We start from the raw sequence: 14588 nt of genomic DNA, 5'->3' as shown, positions 1-14588 counted from the left end.
TGGTTTTTCTCCGGTACCGGGAACCGAACTCACAACCTTGCGCTTGCCAGGCAGGCGCTTTTGCCGCTGAGCTAAATCCCCAGCCCCTATTTTCATAATTTTTGATGGGTGACACTAAAGTACTATTCATTTATTTCCCTTTCAATATTACTCTGAGAGTTCTTTCTTGTCTGTCTTTCTTTCTTTCTTTCTTTCTTTCTTTCTTTCTCTCTCTCTTTCTCTCTCTCTTTCTCTGTCTCTCTTTCTTTCTCCTTTTCTACAAGCCTTATTATATTTCCAACCTTAGCCTTGAACTCCCGTCCTCCAGCTTGAGGTTTCTGAACAGCTAGGACCTCCAACCTGGCCTCTTTCTTCTTCTTCTTTGTTTTTAATCTGAATTTCTATTCCTGGAACTCACTTTAAAAATCTAATTATAACTAAACACACAGGTCAAATTATTTGACTCACAATTTTGTCCCTTTAGAAAATCATCTCAATTATTTGAGGGTTTTAAGTGTTCTGATAAACAAAGTTAAGTGGGCGCATTCATGAACACATTTAACAAGTAATTATAGAGATTATAATTAGACAATACAAAATTAATTGTATCCTCTACTTGTAAGGAGCTCACATTTTAATGATAGTAACAGGTAAGAATTACAAACTATGATTTTTAATGTTACAAGTTTCCTTCTAATGTACAGTGCTACTCTGATGGCAGCATATACAGGGTCTTCAAAAAATAAAAGAAGAAATGGCACATGGCAGAGAGCCTGGGATGTTATGAAAACTATTCCACAGACAGGTAACAGCCAACTTGAATGTCTTGGGTAATGATCACATGTCATAATCTAGTAGGAGAAAGGATCATGACAAAGTTGGGGGAATGTCAGAGTTGTTAAGGTTGAAACATTCAGCATATCAGAAATTGCAGTTTAAAGTTAGATTCTCAAATGGGTATGAGATCAAACCAGTAGTGAGCGCTATAAATTTGAATTCTGTACATCAATCAGTACAGCAATGTTGGAAGGTTTCATGCAGATGGTACAATCACGTGGATGGTTTAGGAAGACCTCTATGGTGGGGATATAGAAGCAAATTTATTGAGTTTGAGATGTGAGAATGTAAAGGTGATTGATTACTACACTAGTTTGATATTCCATCTGAGATATAATATGGGAATAAAAAAAAAAACGATTGGAAAGGATGAGGCAAATGGAAGTATTTATTGCCAAGGGTAGTTTATAAGAGTTTATTCAAATGGCCCAGGTTTTTCATAAAATCTCTCAGATTAATAACTGGGCATCTTTCAATACAGAGGCTGCTGAACTGCAAAAGAATGAGAACTAAATTGCCCTCAACTTGGCAGAATTTTATTCGGCTCTGATTTGCCTATGTTTGGCATAGAATTAGGTATTGAAATCCACTCAAGTTTCTAATTTTCAGCTTCCTTGCACCCACACAGCCTCACACTTGTGAGTTTGCTAATAGAACGGATTCCCAGTTACATTTAACAAGGGCCTCACTAAATGAGCATTCTCACATGATATATCTTTATGCAAATAGAACTTAAAAGTGTGCATAGTCACAAACTTAAGGGTCTATATTTTAATAAAATGCTCTGGAAAATTAATCTAAAGATATAGTCTTAATCAAATTGTAATAATTAGATGGAATGTCTTTCACGCTAGTTAAAGGACTGCTATTCTATTTTTTTGTTTGTTTGTTTTTTGGTACCGAGACTCGAACTCAAGACCTTGTGCTTGCCAGGCAGACACTTTTGCTGCTGAGCTATATCCCCTGCTCAGAGCTGCCATTCTAAACACCTAACACTCCTGAGATATAGCATATAAGAAATTCAGCAAAGGGAATTGATCAAAAGCTAGACATTTCTAATGTATGATCCTGGAATCCCTTATTTACTCAAAATTAGAACCTTCCTCCTGATTGGCAGCTCACTTCCATCCTTGAAACATGGTAGATATATTAAAATATATTGCATGATCCTGGGCCTTAACACACATTTGTAGTATTAGAATCTCTGGAGCTCGGGCCTGGGATTCTGCACTGTAGTTAAAATAACATCGAGTCATTCCTATATTCACTACAGTTTGAAAGTGACTGCTCTAAGACTGTAAAACCCGCTATGACTCTCAACTTATTCGAACCCATGATTTCACTTAAACTATCCTGATGGTTTTACACAGAACAAGTGTTTTTGAAACATAGTGGCTGCTTTGAAATATTTCTGTTCTCACCACTTAGAAAACGTTTAAAATGATAAGACAGAAGAAAATTTATACGTGTGGTTATGTGTGGGTATGTGGGCCGGGGGGATGGAGGGACTTCCAGTAATATATTCTTGTCTTTGTCCCTTGGCACCTGCCACAAAGCCTGAGGCATGGCAGGATTCCAGTGAAATGTGTGGAATGAATTAACTGATTTGAAAGGCAGTGACTCGCCTCTCGGTAGGGAAGTAGTGGAGGTAAGTTTCAGCTTCTGAAGTGAAGCCTTGAATGCTCCCGGTAATGAACCCTGCAGTCATTGCTTAATGGGAATTGGAAGCCGTTCCTTCAGAGGCATTCTGCAAGGGTTATGTGCTGAAAAATGCAGTAATATTTCTGCTATTGCTAAAGTAATAGAGTTGGGCGCTCTTTTGTTTCCTTTGATTGCAGGATCGCCATGGACCTCTAGATGGTGCTGCTGGCTCACAGCTAAGCAGCCTCAAACTCTGATCCCAGGAAGAGTGAGCCACCAGACCTCTGAGGTACCATCTCTAAATTTGCATCTCTGCCTCTTGCTAATTTGCAGGAAACTGTATTTTTAAACGCATTCATTTGGCCAATTCGGTTCACCTTTCCTTTCTCATCTCTTCTCATTATCTTTGTTTTCAAATTAAAAAATCTGTTTTAAGTTATTCTTAATAGCATTTCTAATTATGTTTATGCTCTTTTAGGAGTGGGGTGCAAGTGGGAAGGTAGAAATAACTAAGCCATGTTAAAAAAAAATGGCTGTTCTACCGGCAACTTGTATGTAGGACTGCATACATACGGAAATGAATACTTACACTATCCCTGACCTTGCCTAAAGTATTTGATAATTATCTCTCGATGTAGCTATCTATTGAAAAAGGGAAAAACTAGCACTAAAAATACATCAGCATTACTGAAATAGAAACACAGAAATGAAAAAATATGCGGCATGTATAGACATCCATCTTCCTTCTTTTTTCTAGGACAGACCCAGTATTTCGTTTCATATCACTCTTTCCCATTTAGTAATATATGGGACTAAAATCCACTCCAGACACATCAATGCAGGTAGATGAGTGCTCATGGGTTCTTTCAACCACTCCCTAACTGCATTGCACGCTAGGGTTTCTCCCTGGCTTATGTGCATCCCTCAAAGTTCAAAGTATTGCAAGTTATACCCCAGTGTGGCTGTGCCAAAAAATGGAACCTATAAGAGGCTGGTGTTCTGCAAGATCATTAGGTCTGGGAGGCTGCATTCAGATAATAACTAACGTGTTACCCCCACCAGTTCACATGACAAGGGTGTTTACTGAAAAGCAAGCTTTCCCCTGAAATGCTCTCTGGATCCTGTCTTGCCCTGTGAGCTTTCCTTCTTACTTATGTACCTGCTATTTCATTTTTAGTACATGTTTTCCATACACAATGAAACATTTCTCATGCGGACTGAGCACATGCACGTTATACTTTTAATTATTTCTGTGATGCCATCTGCCATGGAGGCCTCACCAAAGCTAATCCAATGCCAGTGCTATGCCCTCAAGTTTCTAGATCTATGAACTAGCTAAGCCTCTTTTCTATATAAAATATCAAGCTAAAAGTACTTTGTTATGGTAAAGAAAAATGAGCTAATAGACCCTAGCTAATTCTCTTGTATTAGTTATTTGGGTTCTGAAAAAACTAGGTGACCTGCCCATACTCCCACGACATAGATTGTAGCAAGGAAAGTGGAATAAAAATATGCTAAGTCTCAGTTACATACACATACAATGTACTCACTGAATTTGTTTTATCTCTAAAATTCTAAGACAACATTCCAGTACGATTAGCGCACTGCATGAGAAATAACTGGCAATTCATTTATTAGGCAAGAAGAATGTATTCAGGGGGCACAATGAGCTCAAAACTGCTTCAGGTTGTGCCAAAGGCATGAAATAAATAGTTCCTGTGTCCAGGATTTATCATTATACGAAAAGAGGATGATCATGTAAGGTACTACTGTGTGAATCTATTGTATCTTTCATATTGGAATATCGCTAAGGTACAAAAGGAAGACACAAGATAAAAGGAATATATATATATATTTATAATCAGGAGGAAAGTTAATACCGCCTTGGAGGATAAAGATACAACTTAGACTCAATTCAGCCAAACAAAGAAACACAGTAAACACTTTTGTTTTCCAAGAATGAGTAGGAAATTACCAGAAGGATTAGAGGTAGATGAATACATAGTAAATGTTTTTTGTTTGTTTGTTTGTTTGTTTTTTTGGTTTTGGTTTTTCCCCGGTACCGGGAACCGAACTCACAACCTTGCGCTTGCCAGGCAGGCGCTTTGCCGCTGAGCTAAATCCCCAGCCCCAATACATAGTAAATGAACAATGATAGCCTGACACATGTATTTGCTATTCCTGTGTGATAAGGGTCTTATTTAAATCATATACTACTATGCTACTAACTTGTAGGTGACAACAAATTCCCATTTTAAAGTTCTGAAAACTGAGGATCAGAAATGCGCAGAGGTTTCATAAATTCCCTCAGCCAATTATAAATTTAATTTCAAAGCTCACATTTAAAGTCCCAGCATTAGGCAGTTTTTGTGATTACCCTTTGATTGGAATCAAAGAGGAAAGTAATGAAATACTTGACCCAGTCCATAACTAATGTGATACTTCAGCTGCATAAGCAAGATGTGGGATAGTTTCCTGATCGGAGAGCAGACAACACTTTAGTTTGTAGGACTTGAAGAAGCTATCGGGCTCAAAGGGACATGGAACTGTTCGGCACAGCAAGGCTTACAGAACTCATAGGTTTAGTAAGTTTGGTGTCTAAAGAAAAGCAGGAGATAGTTGGTCAGTGATAAAACTCCCAGAGTTAGTTCTAATTGTTATGGAACCTGGGAAGATCCCGAGACTCAGCATACAAAGAGTTGGATGTAAAATAGTGAAGAGATTAAAATGGATACCTAAATAAACTGTGTTATTCTGGAAATATTGCTTTACATTTTTATGGTAGAATTGCCTTCAACCCCAAGTTCAAGTAGAGAGAGTATTAGATCATTTTCTTTCTTGTATCTCTCTGCATGGCTCTATATTAAAAATATAAATAACAAAAATCATACCATCTCTACCCCAAAGCAGGGTAAGAGTAAGAAATGCAGAAAGGTTTTCAACATACAGATAATAGATTTAAAAAGTGTACACCTTTCTTACTGGTTAAAGCTAGGTTAAAGTCTCTATTGACATATCTTTAAATTTCTTCTACCCACTTCCCTCTTTGACACTTAGTACTTTGCCTAGAGCAATGCAAGGCTGCCCAGGTATGTGTTGAATATGAACATAGGCCATGTCATTCATTCATCCATTCAAGAACTGTGCGATAGGGCTGGGAATTTACCTCAGCGGCGCAGAGGCTGCCTGACAAGAGTGAGGTCGTGAGTTCGATTCCCGGTACCGAAAAACAACAACAACCACAACAACAACAAAAAAAAAACCAAACTTTCTCCGGGTGTGGTGGCGCACACCTGTAATCCCAGCACTCGGGAGGCTGAGGCAGGAAGATCATTGCCAGTTCCTGGCCACCCTGGGCAACAAAGTGAGCTCAAGGCCAGCCTGAACTGCACAGCGAGACCCTGTCTCAAAAAGACAGAAAGAAAAGAACTGTGGGATGAGTACCAACAGCAGGGAAGTCATTTTTGTAGTCATAGACACTCATTAGGCTAAAATGTGCATAAATACCATAACAAATTGAATAACGCAAAGATAATAAACATAGAAACAAGCAAGGTTTGAACATGGAGGGGGACAGAAAATTTGATCTCTTGAAGACTTCGTGTGAAATTCAGAGAGAGCATGGATTCTTCAGAAGAGTAAGTCCAGGTGCATCAGAGAGTGAGCTCCAAAGAACAATCACTCATGATGGATACAGAGAGGACATATTAGTCTCTATTACTCAAACTGTTTATTTCCAGTAAGTGAAGGCAGATGCATTCCTGCGCAGTACTATTAAAGTTCCTCATGGCAACAGAGCACTGATCTCAAATGACGTGATTGAGAACGACCATTTGTATGTGAGTTATCCTGTACCTTGCTGTTCTCATTTTCTAGATTAAATAATGAAATGTGGACTTATTTACATATGAATTTGAATGCCTTTATATGGTAAAGCATATAAGTAAGGAAGAAACACCTCAGCCTGAGCATCCTCAGACCAAGGGACATCATAGCAATCACCTGCTCCAGCGCCAGCCACTTCGTCTGTGTCAGACTCTGTGGGTTTCAGCAACATTACTGATTATTCATTCACAGAACTGCTCATCCCATCACGACTGTGCGCTGGGCACAATTGCTCATTCTTCTCCACTGATTAGAATGTGGTGATTTATAAATGGATGATGTAAAAGAAAAATAGACCAAGGCCATTATTGTAGGTGTAGTTTCTGGTTCTGAGATGTGGGCATAATCAATCTTCTGTAGACTCTCTCCTGCCCACTTGCTTATGGAATTTTTTAAGTAACATTCTGCACTGGCAACTGTACCAAACTTCATGTATGCCCATTTCTGAAAGGCAGCTTAAATAGTACTTTTTCATGACAGTAAAAGTATCTAATTTACTCTGATACTATCCTTTATGTGAAAACCATAATGTTCAATTCAAAGAGTCTAAATTGACAGACTAAAAGGGCTGAGTAGAAAACGTGAGTATTAATATATCAAGATTGTCACTGCTATAATACTCAAGGTGCCTCTCATCCATTAGTTTCTGATGAGCAAAAGTTTAGACACAGCAAAGTGCTATTGTATTCTATGGTGTATCTGCGGACTATTTTTTAGTGTTAAAACTCCTTTCAAGTATTGGGTTATATAAGTATGTCCTTTCCATAGACAAAGAAGGCAGACCAGTAAAAGAGAAGTCACAGAGTGATACATGAAAGGAAAGGAGTTACTTTTATTTCTATACTGTTTGACCCAAACACAATGCTCACACACTCCATGCTCCTTAGAGCCATGACTTCTGTTTTGTGGTCACTTCATGTCTTAAAGTTATCTTATGCAGCATACAACACACAACCCTGCACAAACCATTCCTCATATAGAATTATTGCGATAAGAATTATATAATTTACATCCCCTGAAGATGTAGATTAATTAAGGATTGTTAAAGTGAGGATATAAAGAAAGAGAAAGTTGCTTTTATGATGATGGATGCTACTGCCTAATTAACTCAGTTAGTGTGAGATTGTCAGCCTCATAGCTGATAAATTTGAGATTTGGCAGATGAGAACTTCCTCAGTGTATATAAACAAATGTATGTTTTCTTTAAATTCAATGATGAAACATGAATATCATTTTATTTTTTAAAACTATTTAAAAGTTCACTAGTGAAAATAAGTTTAGTGAAATATGAAGCAATTTTATCATATTCATTTTTAAATTGCCCTTACAAAAATTAACACTTATTTCTTGCCTTTTTAAAGCTCAATTCACCTATTTCAAGTGAAATTATCTACCTACAAGGAGAAGTATATGATATACCCTTATAGATTGACTTCAGCATGCCCAGGACACCAACTTGTTTTCAAAAATATTTTTATGTAAACTGGATTTTCACTTTCTTCTACATTTTCTAGCAAAATTGAATCAGGGTTTAAGACGTCTACCTTCCCATTGAAATTCACCCTTCAGTAACAAGAGATTTCTCTGTCTCCAGAAACTCAAATTTAGAGATTAAAGTTTAAGAGCCTATGAGCTTGTTTTAGCAACCTAATAACTATTACTGCTTGAAATGGGATTAGTCCTGGAAAATACGACTTAATTTTTTGGGAAAAAAATTGTAAAGAAGAACCTGAAGGAAAGAGGGTTGAGGACACTAAAATGATGTTTTAGGTTCTTCTTATGCACGGTGATTCTAAATTTTATGAAGTTGAATAAAAAAGTAGAAATACAAATTTCTACGACTTGGCCCACTGCAAATTTTCTTTGGTACAAAGATTCTATTTACTTACTTCTGTGAGAAAGAAGTAATATAGCAAGAAATGTAATTGTGGCAAAAGTAATGATTCTCTTAAAAGTAAGAGAAAATATTGCAAATATTGACACTCCTTTCAGCTTACTTTCTTATATACTAATCTCTAATATTCATCATAATGATTGCAGACCTAACAAAAGCCGTAAGGATCATAAGAAGATTAAATTTCACTCATTACATCTTGTCTAACAAGGCAGAAGAATGTCCTGGTGTACATAGCAATGATTTCCAATAACTTGCTCTGTGACCTTGGAAAATTCACTTAACTGCTCTGAACTTCATTTTTAATATTAGTCAAATTAAGTGATTGAATAGCATAATCTGAAGTCCTTTGAATAATTGAAAGTCAATGACTTTTAAGATGTATCCCCAAAATTCTTTGGTTCAAAATGTCCTTCCAGCCAGAAAATTAAATTACTGAAGTACTTCTCAGAAACATTAGTGGCTCCCCAGAGCTACACAGATAACTCTGAAGTACAGTGAGCTTCCGCTATCAGTGTGACGCACACAGGACCATTAGGAAAGCACCCCTGACTGGGTGTCCAGACCAGACAAACAAAGTTCAAACTTCTCAGAGATCTCCTCCATGCCTTACGCCAGGCAGCACACTCTCCTTGTACAGTTGCAGCATAAGAGAAAAATTTAACTTTAGGAATGTAGAAAACAGAGGAAAAATTAAGGGCTTAATCACATGGAAGGTGGTCATGGAGAAAGGCGTAACAGAGGGTTTATTTGCTGATGGATTTTTATAAGTGATTGAAAACACAGTCTCATTTTTATTCTTTAGGGTAACTACTTCCAACAGAAGTTTTAAGAATAGAAAAATAGCCTGATAGTAAAGATGTGAGTAGTAGAGAATACAGACTAAAATCTAACTACCTTGAATGTTTTGGACCTCATAGCTCAAACACATTCCAGTGATCATGCTATAATTAATTATAGAACGGTATCACTCATAAAATTCATCCTACTCATGAACAGATACAGAAAAAGTGGCCCACATATGTAAACACACAGGCAAAAACACAAGTATATGCTCTTAGTTTTAATATGTGATTTGCTTTACTTATTTATATCTTTAAAGTCTTTATATTCAGGTGTATGCAGAGACACTTTTTAAAAATATAATTTTCATTTTATTTCAGGGGTGGACATAGCATTTGTGTACATTATAAAATAGAGTGCAGGGGCAGGGATGTAGCTCAATGGCACAGCACCTGCCTGGCAAGCATGACAGCCTGAGTTCAATTCCCAGTTAAAAAAAAAAAATACTGCAAAGTCTGGGTTCACATATATATTGAGTAGTGAGCATTCATAATGATCAAAATATCCATCCACATAAACTCATATCATTTCTTTATAGTGACCATATTCAAAATTGCCTTTTCCACCTACTTTGAGATGCGGAGGCATTATTGTTAATTATATTAATCTCAATGTACTATCTCATTTCTCCTGTTTTATTTACATGTTGGACAAATTTGCCCTGTTCCTTTTTCATTGTAAGATATCAAATTCTATCAAACGAATGCATTTGAATTAAAAATTCTAAAATTTCCTGAAGTCAAATAATCTGTGGCCTTTGTTATTTTTATAATAAACATTCCTATTTAATATTCACACCTTACAACCAGGTTGTGGAATATTTTAATACCAGGAAGAGAATGATTTTTTAATAAAGTAGTAGCTGTCCCTCCCTGACATTTCATGTGCTACAGAAGAAAACCACATTTTTAATCTTAGTCTTTAACATATTGACCTCTGTCTGAGGCTTGTTGCTTTGTTTATTGACAGTGCAACTTTGGAGAATTAATTTCTCCCAGCATCTATTCCCTCACCTACAAAATGTTTTGATAATTTTCTAAGCATTGCACAAAAAGAATATGTAAATAAGCACTCCTGAAATAGCAGAAGTATGATAAAAGTATTACTATTGAAAAATAAAAGCCGTCGACATCTTCCCATTGGAATCTTCAAGCAAGAGCTCTTGTTGGAATCCAAGCAGATTTACAGAGGGTAATGCTCCCCATCTTGCACTTAACCTTGACAGTGAGTGGTGATTAAAAGAAAAATATACACTCTTTTGCAGCATACTCCAAGAGAACTATGAATGAGGCAGACAAAGGATCAGGACATCTCAGCTCAGAAGTATTTCAGGGTCCATTGACACATTAAAGTGGTATAACTTGTACATAGTGCCAGCCAGTGTCTCAGAGAACTCACTCCCTGAAGTAGTTTCGAGAAGCTTTGCTTCACATCTTCAAATTGGTAAAAGTAGGTAAAGAGAAGATTTGCCCAAAAAATTGCCAAGATAAGAAAAGAAATTGATTTCAGATACCACAGAATTCATTCTAAAATATTTATATCAGAAAAGTAACTGCAATGATGATAGATATGTATATATATATATAATCATATGTATTTCCATATATATATATATATACATATGTGAAAAGGAATAAAAACCCAGACTTTTTCATTCAAAATGATGAAACAAAATAAAAATAACACAGGCCATGCTTACATCATGTTTTCATTAGATATTTCAAGATCACTTTTTATATTACATCTCTCGCTATATATAGTTGCTGTAGAAATAAAAATAAGGCATGTATTGTTATCCTAAATTACTTCCCCTTAAAGATGTCCAAATCCTACTAATATGGGTACATTTTACATTCAGACCATCATATATTTTATATTCAAAGCATCAGGGATAATTCTGGCTGCCAATTTGATTTTTTTTTTTTACAAATCCAACTTGCACATATATATGGGATGGAAATTCTATTATTTTCTGCCTCTCATAGCAGCTTGGAAATTGCACAACCTATTTTAGTAATCTTTAGTTTTTAACAAGTAAGACTGGGCATTGAGGAACAATCAGCAATGGTTATCTGCCTTTTCCTATTTAAGAACAATAATGGTGCTCACTCATCCTGAACAAGGCCCTTAATTAATCATTGTAGCTATGCAGGTTGAAGTCCCAATGTTATCATCATTGAAGCATAGCAGTAATATAAACTCTTGCTTAAGTGCTTTTGTTCTGTGAAATAAATCTTTGCATTACAACCATTCTTAATCTTTATTAAAAGTATAACAGTTTGCTATTATCATACTTGATTGTGATGCTTTTAAGCCATTTATTTGTTTTATCTATTTGCAAGCACAATTTAATTTGCTGAAATTTTTAAGCAGAAAATCTCTCTACAAGAGCACACTCTCAAAAATAAAGTAATAGGATAGAAAAATAATAATGTGAATGCCCAAAGTGGTTACAAAACGGGCATTTGGAACAATAGAAAAGAATATTGGTAGTACTGGGTCCTGCTATAGCTACCACAAATGCAACTTAATTATACTGAGTTAACCATGTTATTTCAAACACATAGAGTATTCCTTTGACTTGGAAGGAATGTTCTCCTCTAATCTGGAAGTGGAAGTAATAGTACAATTTGCTTAAGTGTTAATATCTGTGAAAAAATTTAAGTGACATAATAAGTCTACTGTCTCATGGGACTTGGGTCTCCCATGATAACAAATTTTTAAGGAATTTCAGTCAGATGCATGTGGTTTGTTTTCAAATCACATGAGGAAAATTGAAAAGTTTGTTGGGACTAAACATTCATCATTAAAGTCCACACCTGGATACTTAGGACAAGGAAATGTGTCAACCTCTGCCACAAAGCAGTCAAAGAACAGCCCCCCATCCGGGCACTCTTCTTTAAGCATGCTCAAAAGGACAACGTCTAATTGTTAGCAACAGAACTTAATAAAATTAATTTCCTTTAAAACAAGCACTTGGGAAGTATGCACACTTATTTCAATATATTACCTATTGCCTAAAACTTTTTAGAAGTCTCAATCATGATTATCATTCCAGGTGTACAATCATTCAGACAATATCATTTGAATCCAAGAGAATGGAGACTTTTCAGAATGGATTACTGAATAAATATGTGTTTGAATAAAATAATTCATGACAGTGTTACTCCTTGTATTAGTCAGTGCTTACTAGAAAAGAGATTCAGTGTAAGATGTACAAATACATAAGAATTTACAAGACTGCCTTGCATTGGTCACTCACAGCGTCAGCTGTAGAAAAGTGCAAAAAGGCTACCTTTGTGTTGCAGCTCTGAAAGATCCAATCAAAGGGCTGGAGTTGAATGCAGTTTCCTACGTGAGTCTGTATCAGTAGGCTAAATGGTCTGTGTCAGAAGGCTGAAAGATCTTCACTGGAGGCTAAAGCATCTGCTCTGGATGCCAGGAGAAGGCATCCAAGTTTAAGGTGAAGACTGGAGTTCCTCTAAATAACCAGAAATGTGCCTTCCTTCTTTGTTTCCCTTTTATACTATTCAGGTAGCAGGCAAATTGGTTGCTGTCACTCACACCCAGTACATCCCAGCAAATATTCAGTAAATCCCTTCAGCCACCCAATTTAGTTGGGTATTTCTTAACCAAGTTCACACAATCAGCGAACTATCACAGTCTACCCCTTTGTCAACTTGACAGCCCCACACATTGCTTTAAACCAATCTGCAAATACAAAGAAAAGTTCATAACTATGCCTAACATGCTGTAACTATGCTACATATGAATGGAAATGCCCTAATTCCCTCCCCAGATTAGAAGGCAAGTTTTCTTTAGATGATGCTTACTCCTAATATTTCATTAATAGGAACATTATAACATACATTTAACAATACATAAGAACCAATATTAGGGTCATCAGTGTTATACTATATAGGATGCATGCTAGGAGAGAACTATTACAATTACAATCCTCATTTCTGTAGGTGATCACAGGGTTAGTAGCTGATATTTAGAACTGTCTTCTTCTATCCACTCTATAGTCGCTTGCCCTTCAGCAAGTACCTCATCAGGTCTTGGTTCTTTCCCTGGTGGGGGGACTTCTATCATCATTCTTGAAGATTCTGGAGTATTTGTCATCCTGTTTGAATTGTGTGTTTCCAATTTATTTTAATAACAGAACATGGTAATACTAGGATGCACTGTAAGGGATCTCCTGCACTCCAAGTATATTCTTTCTTTACATTACTGTGAAGCAGTAGTTCAGTTTCTCCTTGGTAGTCTGGGTTAATCACTTCAGCCAACACTGTATCTCCCTTTGTAGTTTGTTTCCTCAGAGTCATGGGAAGACTGAAATGACCAAGGGAAGCCTTAGCTTTCAGTTGAATGGTACCATTGATATTTTTTTCCTGGTACAATCCTTTTCTACTTTGGAGGTACAGCTTCCAATCCAGCAGAGCATGAAGTTGTTGGAGCAGGTAGCAAAAATTTTGCTAGTGTGTCACTAGGGGTAATGAGGAGAGGGACAATTCCTATTTCTACCCCTTGATTCCTGAACCCATGCATGCTGGCTATGTGATGCACAGTAGTACAGAGGGGATGCTGGCTGAAAGCATATACAGCATTTTGAAGAACCTTGCCCCAGTCCTGCATGCTATTGCCACCTAGCTGGTACTGCAATTATGTCTTTAAAAGATAGTTCCAACTTTCTTTTAATCCAGTTGCTTCTAGATGATAACAAATATGGTAAGACCAGTGAATTCCTTGAGCACAAGCACATTGCTTGATTTCTCTGGCCATGAAATGTGTTTCTTAGTCAGAAGCAATGCTGGGTGGAACTCCATGACGGTGGGTATGGCGTTCTGGGAGTCCACAGATGGTAATTTTGGCAGAAGCATTGTATGAAGGGAAGGCAAATTCATATCCAGAATAAATGTCTATGCCAGTAAAGACAATGACAAAGCACTGTCCTTTCCATGGTAGAAGTGGTTCAAATAATCAACCTGCCACCAGGTCATAGGCTTACCACTCTGGGAAATCTTGGTATATTGAGAATCCAGTGTTGGTCTCTGCTGATGATATATTGGGCATTCAGCAGTGGCTGTAGCCAGATCAGTGTTGGTGAGTGAGTGTCCATGTTGCTAAGCCCATAAATAACTTCCATCTCTGCCACCATAGCCAAACTGTTCATGGGCTGATTGGGAACGAACAGAGGTGGCTTAAGAATGAGATTGAGTGGCTGGGGATTTAGCTCAGCAGCAAAAGCGCCTGCCCGGCAAGCGCAAGGTGGTAAGTTCAGTTCCCAGTACCGGAGAAAAACCAAAAAAAAAAAAAAACAAAAGAAAAAAAAAAAAAGCTTAACACATATGTACAGCTTAAAAACAAAAATGAGTATACTTACCTATTCAGCTTCTTTTTGGAGACAGGGTCTCGCTGTGTAGTTCAGGTTGGTCTAGAACTCCCATATTCAGCCTCCAGTTATTTCAAAAATGAGTTTAAGGCCAGTGGTAGTGGCACACGTCTG

Source organism: Chinchilla lanigera, unplaced genomic scaffold (assembly GCF_000276665.1).
Source record: "Chinchilla lanigera isolate Chin_1 unplaced genomic scaffold, ChiLan1.0 scaffold00032, whole genome shotgun sequence".
Classification (NCBI taxonomy): Eukaryota; Metazoa; Chordata; class Mammalia; order Rodentia; family Chinchillidae; genus Chinchilla; species Chinchilla lanigera.
Note: the sequence above shows the minus strand (reverse complement) of the source record.